This window comes from Stenella coeruleoalba (assembly GCF_951394435.1).
Source record: "Stenella coeruleoalba genome assembly, chromosome: 15".
Classification (NCBI taxonomy): Eukaryota; Metazoa; Chordata; class Mammalia; order Artiodactyla; family Delphinidae; genus Stenella; species Stenella coeruleoalba.
This window is the reverse complement of record NC_137161.1, coordinates 59,773,776-59,795,975: the sequence shown is the minus strand read 5'-3', so window position 1 is coordinate 59,795,975 and position 22,200 is coordinate 59,773,776.

The following is a 22,200-nucleotide window of genomic DNA, read 5'->3' as shown; positions in this document are numbered from 1 at the left end:
ACTGGAAGATTCTCCTTTTGAATAATTGTTTAATTTTTCTTACGTGTCTCTGTCCTAAAAGTCAAAAGCAAGATGTGATATCCAGTTAAAGATTTCAGCTAGTTGGGTATATTAAAACAAAAATGTTATTATAATTTGCTGAGAAAAGTATGGAAGAGAGAAGTCATACATGTAGGATAATCTTCCTTGCTCCTCCCATACCTGTGGCAGACATCACTAATTGATTCCAGCACTCATTTCCCCTGAGAGTGTCAGAGACTCAAAATCCTTTTCAAGATAGCACTCCAAGCAGAATTTACCCAACAGGTAAAACACATTTACTATTTCAGATTGAAAAGATTCCAAGAAATGTTTAGGCAAAGGGTCATCTCTTTGTTTTTCTAAATTAGATAAGGGTATATTCTACTTGATTCTAAGGATGGCACTAACATACTGAATGTCAGTGTGAAGCTGAATGTTTTTCTCCTCCACCGGTACTAACTTCTCCCTGAAGGTCTTCCTGGTTTCTCCAATCTATGCTGGTTTTTCTCTTCTCTCACTGTCAATGGTCTTTAGAATTTGTGCCAGACAGTTTAGGGTCCAGTTAAATTTCTAAGTTCCTTGGGAGCAGGAGAAGCATCTTAACTTATGGTAAACATGGCAGAATCCTGCCCACATTCACCATTCTTCAAGGCTCACTGAATTAGTCCCTCTTTTTTTAATTAATTTATTTATGTATTTATTTATTTTGGCTGCTCCAGGTCTTAGTTGTGGTATGCAGGATCTTCGTTGCGGCACGCGGGATCTTTAGTTGTGGCATGCAGTCTTCTTAGTGGCTGCATGCAAACTCTTCAGTTGCGGCATGCATGCGGGGTCTAGTTCCCCAACCAGGGATTGAATCCGGGTCCCCTGCATTGGGAGCATGGAGTCTTACCCACTGGACCACCAGGGAAGTCCCAAAGTAGTCCCTCCTTTGATTGTTAATGTATAAAGAGAGGAAAGCGGAAGGAAGAAGGTCTTACCTGCTCCATACGATTCAAGAAAAAACTATCTAAATAAAAAATTCAGGTGAGAGATTAAACTAAAACGACAACAAAATATTTCCGCTACCCTTTCAAGTCAAACATCTTCAAACTATTTCTAGTCAAATGGTGGAGGGAAATCAATTCAGAGACCACACTACCCAAAATTCAGAAGACATTCTGTTAATGCTGGGTTGAATAATTTAATATTTCAAATAACCTTTCCACACCTCGTGTCCAACAACATGATTAATGCTGGATCTTTGTAATGCTCTGAATTTAAAATTCCACTCCAGTCCTTCCTTGGAACACTCTCTTCTGTCAGTGAAGCTACTTGCTCTTCCTGAGGTTTGCTTGCTCCCTCACCTTTGCTCAAGTTGTTTCCTCCACTGAAACTCTTTTTCTCTTCTGCTGCCACGTGTCCCGATACTGCCTGGCCTTTGAGGTCAACCCAGGGACTTCCTCTTCCATAAAAACTCTCCTGACTCGCCTGTGGAATGGTGAGGTTTTCCCTCTGTATGGCCACACTTTCTGCACCACATTTAGGGTGCAGATCCCGCAACACACAAGAGTGTGGGCTTCAGGGTCTGGCAGGCACCTGGGGCAGAATCCTGGCTCTGCCACTGGCTGGTTAAGTGACCTCCGGCAAAGCTCTTATCTTCTTTAGGCCTCAATTTCTTCATCTATAAAATGGGCATTAAAAAGAGCACTGGGGGCTTCCCTGGTGGCGCAGTGGTTGAGAGTCTGCCTGCGGATGCAGGGGACGCGGGTTTGTGTCCCGGTCCGGGAGGATCCCACATGCCGCGGAGCGGCTGGGCCCATGAGCCATGGCCGCTGAGCCTGCACGTCCGGAGCCTGTGCTCTGCAGCGGGAGAGGCCACAACAGTGAGAGGCCCGCGTACCGAAAAAAAAAAAAAAAAAAAGAGCACTGGGGCTTCCCTGGTAGCACAGTGGTTAGGAATCCGCCTGCCAATGCAGGGGACATGGGTTCGATCCCTAGTCCAGGAAGATCCCACATGCCGCAGAGCAACTAAGCCCATGAGCCACAACTACTGAGCCTACACTCTAGAGCCCAGGAGCCACGACTACTGAGCCCATGTGCTGCAACTACTGAAGCCTGCATGCCTAGAGCCCATGCTCCACAACAAGAGAAGCCACCACAATGAGAAGCCCGCGCACAGCAACAAAGAGTAGCCCCCGCTCGCCACAGTTAGAGAGAACCTGCGTGCATCAATGAAGATCCAATGTAGCCAAAAATAAATAAATAAAATTTAAAAATTAAAAAAATAAAAGGAGCACTGACCTCAAAAAGTTCCTATGAGAACTAAATGAAATAATGAATGCAAAGTACTTCACAGCCAGGCACATAGTAAGTGCTTATTTAAATATTAATTATTATTATTATGCAATTTGAGAGTGGTTCATAATTTTAATATCTGGCCTTATACATTACAGAATTTTTATGTTTAAGAATATGTTATCTCCCCTGATGAACTCTGAGCATCTCAAGGGCATTGGTGAGCTCCACTTCCTCACCTGTATTAGTTAGCTTCTGCTGGGTAACAAACCACCCCAAAACTTAGTGGCTTAAAATAACACCACGTAGGGCTTCCCTGGTGGCGCAGTGGTTGAGAGTCACCTGCCTAAGCAGGGGACACGGGTTCATGCCCCGGTTCGGGAAGATCCCACATGCCACGGAGCGGCTGGGCCCGTGAGCCATGGCCACTGAGCCTGCACGTCCGGAGCCTGTGCTCTGCAGCGGGAGAGGCCACAACAGTGAGAGGCCCGCGTACTGCAAAAAAATAAATAAATAAATAACACCACGTATTTAGTGGTTCTTAAACTTTAGCATGCATCACAGTCACCCAGACGGCTTGTTTAAAAAGGTCACTTGGGCCCACTCCTAGAGTTTATGATTCAGTAGTTTTAGATGAGTCTGAAAATTTGCATTTCTAACAGGCTCCCAGGTGATGCTGATGCTGCTGGGCTGGAGGATACACTCTGAGAATCACTGAGTTCATGATTGTGTGGGTTGGCACTTTGGGCTGGACTCAGCAGGGCAGTTCTTCTGGTCTGGGCTGTGCTCACTTATGCATCTATGATCAGCGGCTGGTTAGCCATGCAGCTCTGTTTCTCGGGGGTGGTTTGCTGGCTGCCAGCTAAGGTGACATGTGTAACTGGGCCATTTGTCTCTCATGCCTTGGCTGCTGAGCCCAGGACTGTTCCCATGGAGCTCATAGTGTTCCAAGAGAGAGCAGAGCTGCAAGGCCTCCTGAGGTCTAGACTGGCACTCTGTCATGTTGCAAAGGGGTGGGGCTAAAGAGGAAAGATGCATGAGAAGCCAGGTTTGCAATCTACTTCACCACCACTGGGTCTTAACATCTAAATGGTGTGCAGAAAATACTCACTGAATGAGTAAATAATTCTCCTAGCAACTGAGCTTTAAAATTTTACATGAATGGATAAAGAAGATGTGATATATATATACAATGGAATATTACTCAGCCATGAAAAGGAAAGAAATTGGGTCATTTGTAGAGATGTGGATGGACCTAGAGTCTGTCATACAGAGTGAAGTAAGTCAGAAAGAAAAGAACAAATATCGTATATTAACACATATATGTGGAATCTACAAAAATGGTACAGAAGAACCTATTTGCATGTCAGGAATAGAGACGCAGATGTAGAGAACAGATGTGTGGACACAGCAGGGGAAGGGGAGGGTGGGATGAACTGGGAGATTAGGTTTGACATATATACACTACCATGTGTGAAATAGATAGCTAGTAAGAACGTGCAGTATGGCACAGGGAGCTCGGCTCAGTGCTCTGTGACGACCTACATGGATGGGATTTGGGGTTGGGCGTGGGAGGGAGGTCCAAGAGGGAGGGGATATAGGTATACATATAGCTGACTCACTTCATTGTACAGCAGAAACTAACACAACATTGTAATGCAGTTATACGCCAATTAAAAAATCAATAAAAAATAAAATTTTGCAAATGGTAGTGATTTATCTGAGCACCGCAGTTCAGGATAACATGCCTAGGAGACTGCTGGTGAGTGCTAGATTTCCCACGTACTGGCCCTGCCTGTGACCTTTACCCTCAAGACTCAGGATTTTCATGCATAAAATGGAGATTATGATTCTCATCTCCCAGAGTTCTGGTAACTTGAGAAACAGTACAAATTAACCTCTTGGCACCTCAGTTTCCTCATGTGAAAGATGGGCACAAATCATTCCCATCTCACGGACCTTTGGGGAGAATTCAAACCAGATGGTGTGTGCAAAGTTCTTGCCTTATAAAGTGCTCACAAGTATTCTTAATTGGATCACCTTGCTAAGCACTGTGGTGGCAACACTCAGTAAATGCCAGGTCCAACATAGCACTCTGGCTATAGAAATCCCAGCATCTGTTCAATTTGCTACCAAAAGAGCTGCCCCTAAAATGCTGCAGGTCAAGAACTCCAGGTGCATGAATGCTGCCCAAGATGCCAAGCTTTGAAAATCTACACCTGCCAGCAGCCACCAGCAGCCTGGCTGGATAACCCTTGGGGCCCCACTTTCTTGCTAGCTGGACGCCTCTGCACGCCTCTGCCCACTTCTCCCACTCACCTGGCCCACAGCTCCACGGCCTCCACTTATAAAGCGAAAGTAGGTCACCTCGATATTTCAGATTTTAGAGGCAGGTGAGATACAGGAGAAAAGGATGGAGTGGGTAGAGCCAACAGCTAGGGCTAAGAAGTGGAGAGCTGGAGAATTCAGACTTTGTAACTTTCTTAGACTGGGAAGGGAGGAAAGGAAAGAAGGAAGAGAGGGAGGGAGGGAAGGAGGGAGAGAGGGAGGGAGGGAGCGAGGGAGGAAGGGGATAGGGAAGGATGGAGAGAGGGTGGAAGGGAGTCTGATAGGCAGATGGTTGATTTGCAGGCAGCAGGGACCAACCATCTCCAGCAGCCTCTGAGCCCCAGAGGCTGGAGATGCTAAGGGAGCAATCTCGTTGCTGCCCATTTAATTGCCTGGGGAAACTGCAGTGAAGGAGGAGGCTGCAGCTCACTAAAGCTTTCTGAGTGGTCCCTGGGGCTTCACTCCCTCCAGGTGATTCCCATTTAGGCCAGTGTTAATGGGTCCCCTGCCAAGAAGCCCTTGCTGGGGATGTGCAGTTAAAAGTGCCTCGTTCAAATAATCACCATCAGAAAAAAAAAAGCCTTCTGGGCTGGGAGGGTGAGCTCAGGCTGCCAGTTTCAGACAAGCCTGAAGCAAGGCAGCTCCTCAGCCAGTAACCCAGGCTCTTCTTACCCTCCCCTCCCCTCCCCTCCCCAGGGGGACAGCAGGGCTGTGCAGACTTGTGGGTCGGCACCGTGAATAATGCTTAATACCAACACAGGATCAGATTTCAGATCAGGTCCACGATAGCAGGAGGGAGTGAGGAAATGTGAGGAATCTGGAATTTTTCCCCCAGGGAAGCTCCAGGCTAATGCAAGTGGTTCAGTTACTATGTACCAGGCGCTTTGCAGGTGCTGAGGAAGCTGTGGTGATCGTGCCCAATGGTGAGGCCCTGCTCTCAGGATGCTGAGGTCCAGCGCAGGGAGACAGAGGCTAAGCGAACCAATGAGTAATTGAGATGATTTCAGAGAGTGAAGAGAATACATAGGTTGATTGTGGTGGATTGGCCTGGGGTGGAGGCCATGAGGAAGAGCAGTATTCGAATGATTAGGAAACACTTCTCTAAGGATGTCTTGAGCCAAAACCTGAATGTTAGGAGGAAGCAAAGATCAGAGGAAAGGGTATCCAAGTGGAAGGAAGAGCTGGCAATGGGCCCGGGTTTGGAACCAGTGTAGCATGTTAGAAAAACAGGATGGTCAGTGTAATGAGAGTAGAGTGAGTTCCCGGGAGTCAGAATCAGAGAAGTTGCTCGTTGTAGTGATGTTACTGAACTCAAGTTCGCGTGCCTGACGCACAGTGATACCAAATAAACCGAAATGTCGGGAGTTTGGAGCAGAGAAAGTTTTACTGCAGGGCCCAGCTAGGAGAACAGGCAGCTCGTGCTCAAAAACCCTGAACTCTCTGTTGGCTTGGTGGGGGAGAAATTTTTATAGGCAATAACTGGGGTGAGGACTGCAGGGTGTGTGACTTTCTTCTGATTGGTTGGTGGGGAGGTAAATGGCGGTGCTCCAGGATCTTGTGCTCAGCCTGAAGTTACCCTCCTCCATATGGGTGGAGGCCTTATTTTCTGCAGAAGAACTCAAAGATACTGTTATGCATATTCCTTTGTTGTTGTTGTTTTTGGCTGTGCCGCAAACGGCTTGTGGGATCTTAGTTCCCCAACCAGGGATTGAACCCAGGCCTTCGGCAGTGAGAGTGCAGTCCTAACCACTGGACTGCCAGGGAAGTCCCTGTATGTTCCTTGAGGAGGAAACAGGACCTTGCCCCAAGGCTGCACTATTGTTTTTTTTTTTTTTTTTTTTTGCGGTACGCGGGCCTCTCACTGTTGTGGCCTCTCCCGCTGCAGAGCACAGGCTCCGGACGCGCAGGCTCAGCGGCCATGGCTCACGGGCCCAGCCGCTCCGCGGCATGTGGGATCCTCCCGGACCAGGGCACGAACCCATGTTCCCCGCATCGGCAGGCGGACTCTCAACCACTGCGCCACCAGGGAAGCCCTGCACTACTGTTTCTTGACTGCTCCTCCCTTATTTCTGCATCCCTTCCCTGATTAACAACTGTTTGAATCTGCCCTTTGGAACTCAGGGAAGGTCTAGGAGGCTGAATGAAGCCCATTTCCTATAAACAAGAAAGAGGGAGGAAGAAAGGATTTGTGCCCAGGAGCCCCACCGGCTCCTGCTCGGTTTCAATAGCCAGCCTCCAAGATAGCCCCCGGTGAACTCTGAAAAGTGATTCATGCCCCACTCCCCACCCACCCCGTACCCTCCAGCTCACATGGGTGGTCAGAATCTGAGCCCGATACCCTGAAATGACCAGATTCTCAAACTTGAAAGCAGCCAGACTTTCTATACCACCGCAGTGTTCCTGAGTCCTGAGCCTCACGCAGCCTGGAAGGATATTCTGTGTTTCTTAATTAGTGTTAATGGAACACACTGATTTCCTCCAGGCACAAGGACTTTCTGCATCTTTCTGATTATTTAACCACATATTCTAATTGATGTCTTTCCCCCCACCCAATTTATTTACTAATGAAAACCGTACAAATGAATCATGCTTGAATCAGGACTTGTCTCTGCTGCTTTACAGCAAGCTTCAAGGAGGCTCCTGGGGAATCTTCTTTCTGGTAGTACTCAGTTTGGGGGTAATTGTAGGACCTGTTCTTTATATGACCTAAGGAACAGGTCAGGCTGCCCACAAACGGGGTTGGGACACGGTCTCTGAATCAACAGCTGGCAGCACTCAGCGACGATGACCTGCTGTGTGCCAACACAATGGCAAGAGTGAGGAGAAAGCATGGGGGATAGACCAGACAACTGAGCACAGGAGGCAGGACAGCTTCTCCGTCCGGCTGAGCCTTTAATGAGGAAATGTACCTCCTCCTAAACCTCCTCTGACTCTTCCACTATAAAATTTGTTTAATGACAACAAAGACCTACTGTGTAGCACAGGGAACTATATTCAATATCTTGTAATAACCTATAATGGAAGAGAATCTAAAAAAAAAAAAATATATATATATATATGCACACAAACAGTTGTGTTTAACTGAATCGCTTTGCTATACACCTGAAACATTGTAAATGAACTATACTTCAATTAAAATAAAATAACATTTGTTTAATGAATTTCACATTCTAAGTAATATGGAGAGGATAAAATGAATTCATTAATGCATCTCAGAACACCATTGACAATACATAGTGGTCACAGGTGAGGGCTCTGGAGCCTGACCACCTGGCTCACATCCTGGGTCACATCCTTTATTACCTTTCACCAAAGGGCATAACTTCTCTGCACCCCAGTTTTCTCATTTGTATTATGGAGGTAATGACAACACCTACCTCATGAAATTATTCTTGAAATCAAGTGAGATGGTAGGATAAAGCACTTTGGAGCACATTAAGCACTCAGTAGGTGGTAGCTATTATTATTTCAATGTACCAGAGCACCTGAGACTCACTAAGCTCTAGCTAGACTGTTGCCATTGTCATTAGTAGAAACAACCAACCAACAAACAGAAAACTTCAAACTTAACAGCCCTAGGAGACATACAGTCTCTCTCTCTCTTTTTTCTTTTTTAATTGAAGTATAGTTGAGTTACAATTTTGTGTTTGTTTCAGGTGCACAGCAAAGTGATTCAGTTATACATATATGTATCTATATTCTTCTTCAGACTCTTTTCCCTTATAGGTTATTACAAAACATTGAGTATAGTTCCCTGTGCCATACAGTAGGTCCTTGTCGTTTATCTTATATTTGGTAGTGTGTATGTGTTAATGTCAAACTCCTAATTTATCCCTCCCCCCTTCCTCTTTGATAACCATAAGTTTGTTTTCTATGTCTGTAGATTTATTTCTGTTTTGTAAATAAGTTTATTTGTATCTTTTTTTTTAGGACTCCACATATAAGTGATATCATATGATATTTGTCATTGTCTGGCTTACCTCAGTATGATAATCTCTAGCTCTATCCGTCTTGCTGCAAATGGCATTATTTCATTCTTCTTTATGGTTGAGTAATATTACATTATACATATATATCATATATAAATGATATATAAGATATATATCATATATAATGATATATATAAGATATATATCATATATATGATATACAAGATATATATCATATATAATGATATATATAAGATATATATCATATCTTCTCTATCCATTCATCTGTCAATGAAAATTTAGTTTGCTTCCATGCCCTGACTATTGTAAATAGTGTTGCAATGAACACTGGGGTACACATTTCTTTTCGAAATAGCATTTTCTCCAGATATATGCTAAGAGTGGGATTTCAGGATCATGTGGTAATTCTACTTGTAGTTTTTTAAGGAACCTCTGTACCATCTTCCACAGCGACTGCCCCAAATTACATTCCCACCAACAGTGTAGGAGCTGTGGTCCCTTGAGAGCCGCCTCCACTCTGAACCATTAGGCGTGGATTGGACGCAGCTGTTCCTAGGTTGAAGCAAGCATCACCATCACCTGGAGGCTTGTTGAAACAGAGAGGTGGGCCTTGCCCTCAGGGCTTCTGAGTCAGTTGGTCTAGGGTATAGGTCTGATGACTTGCATTTGTAACGAGTCCCAGGAGAAGCTCCTGCTGTGGGTCTGGGAACACACTGTTGTTTTTTCTTTTTTTGGCCATGCTGCTGGCACAGGGGATCCTAGTCCCCTGACCAGGGATCCAACCCGAGCCCCCTGCAGTGGAAGCGCGGAGTCCTAACCACTGGACGGCCGGGGAAGTCCCTGGGAACACACTTCGAACCATCTGTTTAATAGTCTAATTCTCAGGGAGCCATCTCATTTCCAAGCTCTGGCCCCATTAGCTAGCCATCAACCATGGTCCATTCTCACTGCCCCATACAGCCCTCTCAATGTGGGAGCCCCCCTGGAAAGAGACCACCCGAATGCCTTCTCACATCCTCTCCTTTGATGCTAAAGGCGACCCTGTCACCTTATAATCACCAGATAGCCAAGGAATGAATCTAAAAAGACCAAGTCCCTCTCTGCATCCCTGAGTTGAGAGGTAGAATTTTTCAGAGATACTTTAGCAGCTGTTCCGCCTCTGACCAGCTCTGGTTCAGAAAGAGTTAATTGTTTTTGTTTCAGTGGACCCCAAATGTGAAGGGGTTCCTCTGGCTCCTACCCTCAGATTAAATCTTTCTCTCTAGAGAAACATAAAACTAGAAGGATTCAGAGCTACATTGTTTCATTCACTAAAAACAAAACAAAACCAAAAAAACCCTTCCTTCTGAAATTCATTAGCTTTGTGTTAATATTGTGACCAATATTAATTTTAGACCAAAGTCAAAGCCATTACTCTTTATTTTCCCTAAAATATATTTTACCTTCAGAAACCTGGCAAGTAGGAAAGTACAATTCACTATTAAAATGGGCTTTGCTAACTTGCAGTATAATCTTTGCAGAAGAGTTGAAGAAAAAAAAGAAGTAACAGAATTATAGAGAAAAATTTAGAGGAAAAAAATGAGACAGATACGCAAGAAAAAATAACACTGTAGACCTAAAGGAACAGTTGGAAAATATTTTCTGTAAAAGGCCAGATAGTAAATATTTTCAGCTTTGTGGGCCATAGAGTTTCTGTTGCAACCACTGGACTCCATCCTTGTTCTGTGAAAGCAGCCACAGACAGTATGTGAATGAGTGTGTATGACTGTGCTCCAACAAAACTTCACGTGTGGATGTGAAATTTGAATTTCATGTAATTTTTACCCATCACCAATATTATTTATCTTTTAATTTTTTTCCCAACTACTTACAAATGTAAAAACCATTTTTAACTCATGGACTGTATAAAAAGAAATGGTAGCTGGATTTGGCCCACAGGTTTTGGTTTGCTCACCCCGACCTAAAGAAAACAGTTTAATTGAAGCATCATCTCTGCTTTCAAAAATGTTATCAGGAACTTCCCTGGTGGCACAGTGGTTAAGAATCCACCTGCCAATACAGGCCACACGGGTTCGAGCCCTGGTCTGGGAAGATCCTACATGCCGCAGAGCAATGAAGCCCATGCGCCACAACTACTGAGCCTGCACTCTAGAGCCCACGAGCCACAACTACTGAGCCCACGTGCCACAACTTCTGAAGCCTGCGTGCCTAGAGCCTGTGCTCCGCAACAAGAGAAGCCACCACAATGAGAAGCCTGTGCACTGCAATGAAGAGTAGTCCCCACTCTCCACAACTAGAGAAAGCCCGCGACAGCAATGAAGACCCAACTCAGCCAAACAAATAAATAAAATTTTTAAAAATGCTGTCAGTTATGGTTTTTATTTTTGTTTGTTTGGGGTTTTTTTTGCGGTACGTGGGCCTCTTACTGTTGTGGTCTCTCCCATTGCGGAGCACAGGCTCCAGACGCGCAGGCCCAGTGGCCATGACTCACGGGCCCAGCCACTCCGCGGCATGTGGGATCTTCCCGGACCAGGGCACGAACCCGTGTCCCCTGCATCGGCAGGCGGACTCTCAACCCCTGCACCACCAGGGAAGCCCCAGTTATGTTTTAATTGAAGTATAATTGGTTTAAAATATTGTGTTAGTTTCAGGGGTACAGCAAAGTGATTCAGTTATACATATATAGGTCTGTTCTTTTTCAGATTCTTTTCCCTTATAGATCATTACAATATACTGAATGTAGTTCCCTGTGCTATACAGTAGGTTCTTTTTGCTTACCTGTTTTATATATAGTGGTATGTATGTGTAAATCACAAACTCTTAATTTATCCCTCCCCCAGCCTTTCCCCTTTGGTAACCAAAAGCTTGTTTTCAAAGCCTGTGAGTCTGTTTCTGTTTTGTAGATAGGTTTGTTTGTATCATATTTTAGATTCCACATATAAGTGATATCATATATTTATCTTTCTCTGTCTGACCTACTTCACTTAGTATGATAATCTCTAGGTTCATCCATGTTGCTGCAAATGGCATTATTTCATTCTTTTTTATGGCTGAGAAATATTCCACCGTATATAATATATACCACATCTTTATCCATTCATCTGTCGCTGGACACTTAGGTTGCTTCCATGTCTTGGCTATTGTAAATAGTGCTGCAGTAAACACTGGTATGCATGTGTCTTTTTGAATTACATATTAAAAAAATGCTAGCAGTACTTTAGGGACACAGTGAACAGGCTTGTTTTTCTCTTGCCAACATGATAGTGGTCAAGAAGTGGTTAACCCACTGGGCTGTTGGGGCAAAGAGGTGGCAAGGAGAAGTGAGCATTAGAAATACGAAAGACTCTATATATCTCTGTCCAGTGGGAAATTTCTTGTCAGCCCAGATACCACTCAGATAATGGCAATCAAAAGATGTCTAAATGTCTTCTGGCATTTTGTCATTCTATGTTTCAGTGCCAAATGAACACATCCTTAGGCAAGTGATCTCAGTTTCTAGGAATTTTAGCCATAGATGCAAGCAAACATATTTGTACAAGATATTCCTGGCAACATTGTTTGTCCTAGAGAAAAACTGGACAGAGTGTAAACATCCACATTCAGGCACTACTTAAGAAATTTAGGGGGAAATCCATACAATGGAGTAGTATGCAGCAGTAAAAAACAATGAGGGCAGTTTTTACACACAGATGTTGCTCAGTGGTCCAAGATGTATTGTAAGGAAAAAAAGTATGTTGCAGAATAGTGTTCGGTATTATCACTATATTTTTATTTTTGAATATGTATAGTAAAAAATGTCAGAAAGGAAAAAGCCCACACTACAAACAGCAATTATCTTTGGAGAATGAAGCTAAGGATGAAGACAGTGATGAGCGTCAATAGTTTATTTTAAACATTTCTGTACTCCAAATTGTTTGCAACCAATTTTTTTTGTTACTTTCTGAGATGGTTAATTTTATGTGTCAGTTTGACTGGGACATGGGGTATCCAGATATATGCTTAAACATCATTTCCAGGTGTGTCTGTGAGGTATTTCCAGGAGTGGCTGTGCGGAGGTTAACATTTAACTTGGGGGACTGAGTGAAGTGGATGTGGGTGAGCATCACCCCATCTGTTGAAGGTCCCATAGAGCAAAATGGCAGAGGGGAAGTGGGGATTCACTGTCTGTCTGAGATGGGACATCCACCTACTCCTGCTCTCAGGATTCCTGGTTCTCAGGCCTTCAGACTCGGTATGGATTCTACACCACCGACTTCCTAGCTCTCAGGCCTCTGAATGAAACCACTGGCTTTCCTGGGTCTCCAGCTTGCAGGTGACAGATCATGAGAATTCTCAGCCTCTATAATTGCATAGCTAATTCCTTATCCTAAATCTTGTTCTAGATATAGACATACATATACATATAGACACAGATACAGACACAGATATAGAAATAGATATAGGTGATATAGATATAGATACAGATTTATATATATATATATAGAGAGAGAGAGAGAGAGGTCTATATCTATCTAAATATCTCTTATTGGTTCTGTTTCTGAACCCTGACTTTTGTAATAAAAAATTAATTTAAAAAAAAATCCCTCTCCTCACAATAAGGATGGAGTCAAGGAAGGGCTGACCCAGAGCCCGCATAATTTTGCTCAAAACTATTGACCGAATAAAGAATCTGAGTAGTTGTTTTTTTCTTTAATTTTCATCCAGTCAATATCTATCATACAGTTTGTATAACAGGGTTCATGGGAGAATTCTTCAAATATATCTATTCTTTCAGTCCACATTTACTATAAAAACACTCTGTGTTAAGCATTGTATTCTAATTTAATGAGATTCCTGTGACTTTGAAGTTATTTATTTATTTATTAAAATTTTTTTTTTCTTGGCCATGCCCTGCAGCATGAAGGATCTTAGTTCCCGGACCAGGGAATGAACCCAGGCCACAGCAGTGAAAGTGCTGAGTCCTAACCACTGGACTGCCGGGGAATTCCCTAAAGAGTTGTTTCCAAAGATGTTTGAATGTTTTAGAACTTATGATGTAAGGTGCACATATCAGGATCCAGAGTTTTATTATTGTACAGAGATACTTCATGGAAGTTAGGAAGAAAGACCATAATAACCATAAGAGCTAGATGGCATCATCCTTGTATTAAAATGGAGGCTTACCTGTGTCACTTTCACAAGGTCACAGAATTAATCAGTGCTAGGTGTGAATCTAGATGTGTCTGACTTCAAAGACCATGTTCTTTCTGCTAGTGGCAGAGACCAAGATGCCTTCTCCCCTTTTCTTGTGGGAATAAAATCCCAGATTTTTACTTAGGCACATTTTATTAATATATAGTCACCAAGAACAAGGATTACCCAGCCTCCCCTGTAATTAGGTATGGCCATGAAACTAAATCCTAGGTGTGAGAGGAAGTAATCTATAGTAATCTATAGTAATCTATAGCGGCTTCTACGAAAGCTTCCTAAAAGATAGCTTCCATGTATATTTTGCCTCTTCTTCCGCCCTTTCTTCTTCCTGCTGGCTGGAGCACCAGCAACCATCTTGGGCAATGAGGTAAAAGTCATGTGTTCTGTATAGAATGAGCATGAGTCCCTGAGAACTATGGAGCTGCCATACCAGCATCAGGCTACCTGCCTCTAGGCTTCATTTATAGGAAAAAGAAATACATTTCTATTGTTCAAGTCACCATCATTAGGGTTTTATTGCAGCTGAACTTCATTCTATTATATTACTATAACAAGATGCCTTCAAATCTGTCATCACTTGAGGAAGAAGTCCTAAAACTACCCCAGAAAACCTTGGAGGAATCAGATTGCATAAGGCAATACACATAAATACATAGCTCATTCAAAGGGAATGCATAATGGAATTCTTCCTGAAACAATTGGCGTCGATCTCTGGTTTCACTAAACACTGAGATTCAGTGCACATCAAAGTCAAATATTGACTTCCCCTTCGCTTTGCTCAGCATTCATCCTCAAAGCAATAAACTAAGATGGAATGTGGGGAAGAGAGGTCAAGAGAAAGTGCTTTACCTGCTTCTCCATAAGTACAGTGCTTGGGCTAGTTCTCAATAAGGCTATTAAAAAAGATCAGAATTGAAGCAAAGTAAATAGTTTGGGATTATAAATGTATTGAGGGCATGCACAAAACGTCTTTTATAAACATTATTTTAAATGTACTACATTTCTGTAGTATTTACTTAAAACTGTATTTTCTGGGCTTCCCTGGTGGCACAGTGGTTAAGAACCCGCCTGCCAATGCAGGGGACACAGGTTCCAGCCCTGGTCAGGGAGGATCCCATATGCTGCAGAGCAACTAAGCCCGTGCGCCACAACTACTGAGCCTGTGCTCTAGAGCCCGCGTGCCACAACTACTGAGCGCACGTGCCACAACTACTGAAGGCGGCGCGCCTAGAGCCCGTGCTCCGCAACAAAAGGAGCCACTGCAATGAGAAGCCCGCGCACGGCAATGAAGAGTAGCCCCCCGCTCACCGCAACTAGAGAAAGCCCGCATGTAGCAACGAAGACCCAACGCAGCCAAAAATAAATAAATAAAAACAAAAAAACAAAAACCTCTATTTTCTCTCCTTGAGAAAGTCAAGGGACTTTACTAAAAATATTCTTTTGTCCATTTTAGGTAAACATAAACTTATATCGAGAATTTTTAAAGTAAGGCTAACCTGGAAAAACAGCAAGAGAAATGCTGAGGTTTACAGCCTTTTTCTATCTCATTCAAAATCCAAAAAAACTACCCTACCTAGCATTTAGAAAACAGAGGTATAATACTATAACATAAATGGACAGTTCCTACTAAAATATTTTAAAGGAAGATACAGAATTTCATTATTATTGCTTTTGTGCTGACTTTTTAAAACTGTGTTTTCATTATCATGTTTCTGTGCTACAGTAAATAGCACCCTGAAATATGAAATTGACATTTAACTTTGAAATTTCCTTTTTAAAATATTAAAAGATTTATAAAAGCCAATAACTATCTACCTTAAGCTCTACATTTATTTCTGAAGCATGGTTCTTCCAGCAATTTCTAATCAGTGAGAACCCCCAAATGGGTCATTTTGACTTGATTTAATCTTATTTTTTTCTTTATGATAGTTGTTAATTTTCAATGTAACTATGAAAAAGAAGAGGGATTTTTTTCAATGACAGCTAACAAATAGAAACCAACTATGGGCCTATGTATTTCAGAAGGTCCCTAAACTATGTACCCTAGGACTAGATTTAATTACTAGATCACATTATAGCTGTTCAATCAATTTCTGTCATAATGGCTCTTGAAAATTTATGCTACTTTTTGGACAACCACTCTTTTTATTTATTTTTTAATACCAATGTTTTTTCCCCAAAACACATTAAATAAATATACTATAAGAAGTGATAGTTTGACACTACGGTTTCCGGCAAAGACACACTTTCCAATTTACCCAACACAACAGTTTCAAGTCAGAAAATACTAAGTGGAACAAATTTGAATTGCAAGCCATGTTTGGAACGAACTCTGAAGATTTTCCCTGCATATATACACCAAGAGTGAGGGATAAAAAGGCAGCATCTTCTATAGCTCTCCAGTGTACTTGGCACATGTACTATTTCCATGATCACTCTTATGTTCAGTGTTGTTTTGTCCTAAAGGTGTTTATCTGAGCTCTACTGTAATTTTTTGGTACAATCTGAATACAAGATAACCAACCCATCAGCCCCCAGATTGTTCAGAAATTACTGAAGAACATGGTGCAGAAAGAAAAATGCACCGTTCCCTTGTGTATTTCCTTCTCAATTAAGTTTTTTTTTTAACATCTTTATTGGAGCATAATTGCTTTACAATGGTGTGTTAGTTTCTGCTGTATAACAAAGTGAATCAGCTATACATATACATATATCCCCATACCGCCTCCCTCTTGCGTCTCCCTCCCACCCTCCCTATCTCACCCCTCTAGGTGGACACAAAGCACCGAGCTGATCTCCCTATGCTATGCAGCTGCTTCTCACTAGCTATTTTACATTTGGTAGTGTATATATGTCCATGCCACTCTCTCATTTCGTCCCAGCTTACCCTTCCCCTTCCCCATGTCCTCAAGTCTATTCTCTACATCCGCGTCTTTATTCCTGTTCTGCCCCTAGGTTCTTCAGAACCTTTTTTTTTTTTTTTAGATTCCATATATATGTGTTAGCATATGGTATTTGTTTTTCTCTTTCTGACTTACTTCACTCTGTATGACAGTCTCTAGGTCCATCCACCTCACTACAAATAACTCAATTTCATTTCTTTTTGTGGCTGAGTAATATTCCATTGTATATATGTGCCACATCTTCTTTGTCCATTCATGGACTGTTAATGGACACTTAGGTTGGTTCCATGTCCTGGCTATTGTAAATAGAGCTGCAATGAACATTGTGGTACATGACTCTTTCTGAATTATGGTTTTCTCAGGGTATATGCCCAGTAGTGGGATTGCTGGGTCGTATGGTAGTTCTATTTTTAGTTTTTTAAGGCACCTCCATACTGTTCTCCATAGAGACTGTAACAATCTACATTCTCACCGACAGTGCAAGAGGGTTCCCTTTTCTCCACACCCTCTCCAGCATTTATTGTTTGTAGATTTTTTGATGATGGCCATTCTGACTCCTGTGAGGTGATACCTCACTGTAGTTTTGATTTGCATTTCTCTAATGATTAGTGATGTTGAGCATCCTTTCATGTGTTTGTTGGCAGTCTGTATATCTTCTTTGGAGAAATGTCTATTTAGGTCTTTTGCCAATTTTTCAATTAAGTTTTACCTTCCTCTTTTGGCAAGTACAATGAAGCTTCTTTGCATTATATCTTGTGAACAACTATATTTATTTACTGTCCATTTAAAAATTATTAGTTATATAAACTTGTTTCCATTGTTCAATTGATATATTTTCTATCTTTGAAAATCATGAGGGTATTTTAGATTGAGATGGAATGCATCAGAATTTTCCCATTAAAAGTAATGGAAAAAATGTTTCCCATTTAATGACTTTTTACTTAGCATCAGAATTTTCAGGAATGAATTAGTCATTAAAAAAGAGATAAGTGTATAGATTCTTCCCCAGGCAGAAATAGAACAACAAATACTCTTTCTCACTCACTTGCTCTCATTCTTACTTTCTCCCCATGTGTAAGACAGACTCTTAATATGGATCCCAAGCTTTTCTGCCCCTTTGGTGTAAATTGCCCTGCCTAATTCCCAGGACTATAAACATGATGGATTTTATTCCCATGATTAGGTTATATTACTTGGTACAGTTGACCTTGAATAAAGACATAATCCCAATCACACTAATCACACGAGGCTTTAAAAAGCAGAGAGTTTCCTCTGGCTGGTTATAGAAAGGGAAGTCAGGGAACTGCAAAGAATGAAAAGGTTCAATTTCAGGAAGATTCTTGGTTGTCAAAGGAGGGGGCTACATAGCAAGAACCTGAGATGAGCCTCTAGAAGCTGAGAATGGTCCCAGATCAACAACTAGGAAGACAGTGGGAACCTCAGTACTACAACCACAAGGACATGAATTCTGCCCATGACCCAAGGGAGCTTGGAAGGGAAACTTTACCTGGTTGAACCATCAGATTAGAATGCAGCTCCTGACCTACAGAACTCTGAGCAGATAAAAGGGTGTTATTTCAAGCTGCTAAGTTTATGGTAATTTGTCAAACAGCAATAGAAAATGAATATACCCCAAATTAGTCAGGATAAACTGAGTAATATTACAATTTTTAAATTATTTTTAAAAAACACAGAATTTCAGAATCATAAAACAACCAAGGTTTACCTGTCACTCACACAAATGTCTGATGTGTTTTATTAGAAGGGCTCCTCTCAGAATAGTCACTCAGGGATCCAGTATATTGGAGGCTCCTTTTTAGGATGTGCTTCTGTAATTGCTGGGGGAAGAGCAGGCAAAGGATTTTCACCACAGCCTGGCAATCACACATGTCCCTTCTGCCCACAACCTGTTCACCAGAACTAGTCATATGGCTTTGACTAAGGTCAAGGAGGCTGAGAAGTTCAATCTCCCTTCACTGGTGAATGATCATCATCTCAACTACAACCATCAGAGTACTGTCCTCCTTCATCCTCTTACGCCCAGACCTCAGCAGATTCTACCAACACCATGCATGTGTGGCTACATTGAAGAGCATATCCATTCCGAGGTCTCAGACTGGCCATTGATGGGATGAATCAATGCCACAGGCGTCTTCTGTTATGCTTTCACACTCTTCTATACATTTTTTAATTAGTTGCCAACATATAAAAAATCAGAACTTTTCCCATAAATATCTGAATCTAGAGCTCCTCTCAAGACATTCAGAAGATCTTGCAGTGGTCTATTTCAAAAAACAAGGTAGAGCTATCTGGCCTGACCTACAATGTTCTCTAAAGAGCATTGTTACATGAGAAAAATTGTAGTCAAACTTTTTTATTGCATGTTTCTACATATGAATCCAATAGAAAAAGATCTAGAACAATACACACACCAAACTGTAAATCATCTAGTTACCTATTGGCAATAGAGTGAGATAAGGGGATTCCAGCAGCCCAGAATGTAAACAAATTGTTTTATCTGGCCAAGAAAATTCACCAAGTTTGAGTGAATAAAGATAAGAATGTTTATGCCTTAAATTGAGAGAAAGGTCTTACTACCATTTATTTTAAAGAAGTTGTATTGTCTTAAACACAGCAGAAAAAAATTTCAGTGCCCTGGTGCCCTCACATAATCATTTTTATGAATTCTACAGTCCACTTTTCTAAGACAAGGACAAACAACAAGAAAACAACTTATGCTGGAATTTTTTTTAAGTCGGTATTTTACAAGCCAATACAGAGCCCCTTCCCTGGTATTTCCTGTTGAGCGCTACATACAGTTGGTGGTAGTCACAAGCCTGGCCTTGAGACATTGAGAGAGCACAAATTATCGAAGAGAGATTTCGCTCTGTAGTTCGGTGATGTTGCTCCAAGTAGATAGCTACAGTTATGTTCACTCAGCAGCCCTTGCATCTTCTGAAATGACTCCCCATTCGTTGAGGACTTTTGTCACTTTGGGCCACTTATAAATTATTCCCCCTCTTCCAACACTCCAACTTCCTTCTGGAAGTTTACCCCTCACCCTTTGTGTTCAGAATCCCTGATTGGTAAATCCAGGTGTCTACCCTCTTGTATGGTCAGGCCACTCAAGATGGCTGTTCTTTTGTTTTCACCGTGCCTCGTGGCATGCAGGATCTTAGTTTCCCAACCAGGGATTGAACCCACGCCCCCTGCAGTGGAAGAACAGAGTCCTAACCACTGGACCGCCACGGAAGTCCCAAGATAGCTGTTCTCTTGCTCTCCGTACATCCCCTGCCCAGCCAGGGCCTGCTTCACCTACACCCTACACAGGTGACTGACTTTCCTACGTAATTGCCCCAGGCCCCAGCTAGTAATGGTTCTTATCAAAGCAGCTACATCTCACGGGGAGATCAGCTCGGTGCTTTGTGACCATCTAGAGGGGTAGGATAGGGAGGGTGGGAGGGGGACACAAGAGGGAGGGGATATGGGGATATATGTATACATATAGCTGATTCACTTTGTTATACAGCAGAAACTAACGCACCATTGTAAAGCAATTATACTCCAATAAAGATGTTTAAAAAACGGGGGGATGGGTGCAGCCTGCCCCTCCACTGGTTTCCCTGGTAACTAATGAGCCCACCTGACATCAATTCCCCTATAGCTGGTAATCTCCCTATCCCATCCCCCCGCCACACTCCGAGCAAAGACTGCCACCATGTCCTGCCTGCTGTCTGCTGCCCATGGTGGGATGTTGCACCAGGACCTTGCTTCAGACGTGTAAGCTCTCCCATCCATTAAACCTTTGATGTCTGTGTTACTGACTCTGGGCTCTTTCTTCAGTCTTAAAGCTGGGCAAGTGCAGGCCTTGTAGATCTGTGGGGAGCAGCCCAACACCTCTTATGGTAGGCAGAGTAATGGTGGCCCTCAAACGTATCCATACCCTAATGCTCCCAATCCATGAGTATATTACAGTATGTGGCAAAGGGGAATTAGAGTTTCAGGTGGAATTAAGGTTGCTAGTCAGCCAACCTTAGAATAGGGAGAATATCCTGGATAAAACAGGTGGGGGTTGCTGCAATCAGAAGGGTGCTTAAGAATGGAAGAGTGAGGAAGAAGAGGAGAGTCGGGCAGATGGGAGAAACAGAAAAACATTCAGGGAGAGATGCGGCTTTGCTTGGCTTTGAAGATGGAGGGAGGGGGCCATGAGCCAAGGAAAGCAGGTGGTGTCTAGAAACTGAGAAAGGTGAGAAAATACACCCTCCCCCAGAGCTTCCAGAAAGGAACAGCCCTATTCACATCTTCATTTCAGCCTAATGAGACCTATGGCAGACTTCTGACCTCCAGAACTATAAGCTATTAGATTTGTGCGGAATTAAGCCACTAAGTTTGTGGTCACTTGTGACAGCAGCAGTAGGACACGAATACATGCCTTGCTGCTGGAGAAGCCAGTCTTTCTAGAAGATCTTTCTTCTTGTCACTGTCAAATGGAACCTCAGAAGCATCTCTGCTTTCTCCTAGTTTGAGAACATTTTCTTTCTTTGTCTGACTCTCAAGTGCCTTTTTAATAAACATACCCTTTAGTTTACGTTTGTTGAAGTTGTGCTCCTATTACTGGCAGTTAAGCGTCCTGATTATAATTGCTAATTTGGGTAGAGGACCATTTTTCAGTAGATTTTTCTTTTCCAAGGATTATTTAAAAAAATAAAATATTCATTAACCCTTAGTTAACCAGTTAATGACAGTAGTTATAATCCCCTGTAGGTAGCCAAGGTCTGCATGGGTGAAACTGGTGTTTGTAGGATGTCTTTCTTATCCCATATTTTTCTGAAAAAGAAAAAGAATAAGGACAGGACAGAGTGGTAGATAAGAGTCTGGGCTTTGAGGCATGCAGATCAGAGTTCAAATTCTACATTCTCTGCTTACAAGCTGTGTGACCTTGGCCATGTGATGTGTTGGGAGGGGACCTCCATCCACTCAGCCTCTGGTTTTTCACTTGGTGTTTTGATCTCCATGTTTCTTACCCCTGTCCCCCGAATTGCAATTTGTCCCAGGGAAACTTATCTATTTCTCCCTTCAGACTGTAAAAGTTTGAATATTTTCTAGTCTCAATTTCCTCCTCTGAGAAATATGGATGGTGCCACACAGATTTTGAAGATGAAAGGGAATAATACACGTAAGAGAATTGTACTGATCCTGGCACATAGCAAGGACTCAATAAATGCTGGTTGGCAACATTACACCAAGGACAGATGAGCCTCTTTCAGCTTCAGTTTCCTCATTTTAAAAATGAGATTGGGGGTGGGTGGGGATTCAAGATGGCAGAGGAATAGGAGGACGTGGAGTTCATCTGTCTCCACGGATGCATCAGGAATACATCTATAGATGCAATAATTCTCACAGAACACTGGCTGAAAACTAGCAGAAGACCGTGGACACTGGAAAGGACTATAAAGATCCCTGCATGGGCTTCCCTGGTGGCACAGTGGTTGAGAGTCCGCCTGCCGTTGCAGGGGACGCGGGTTCGTGCC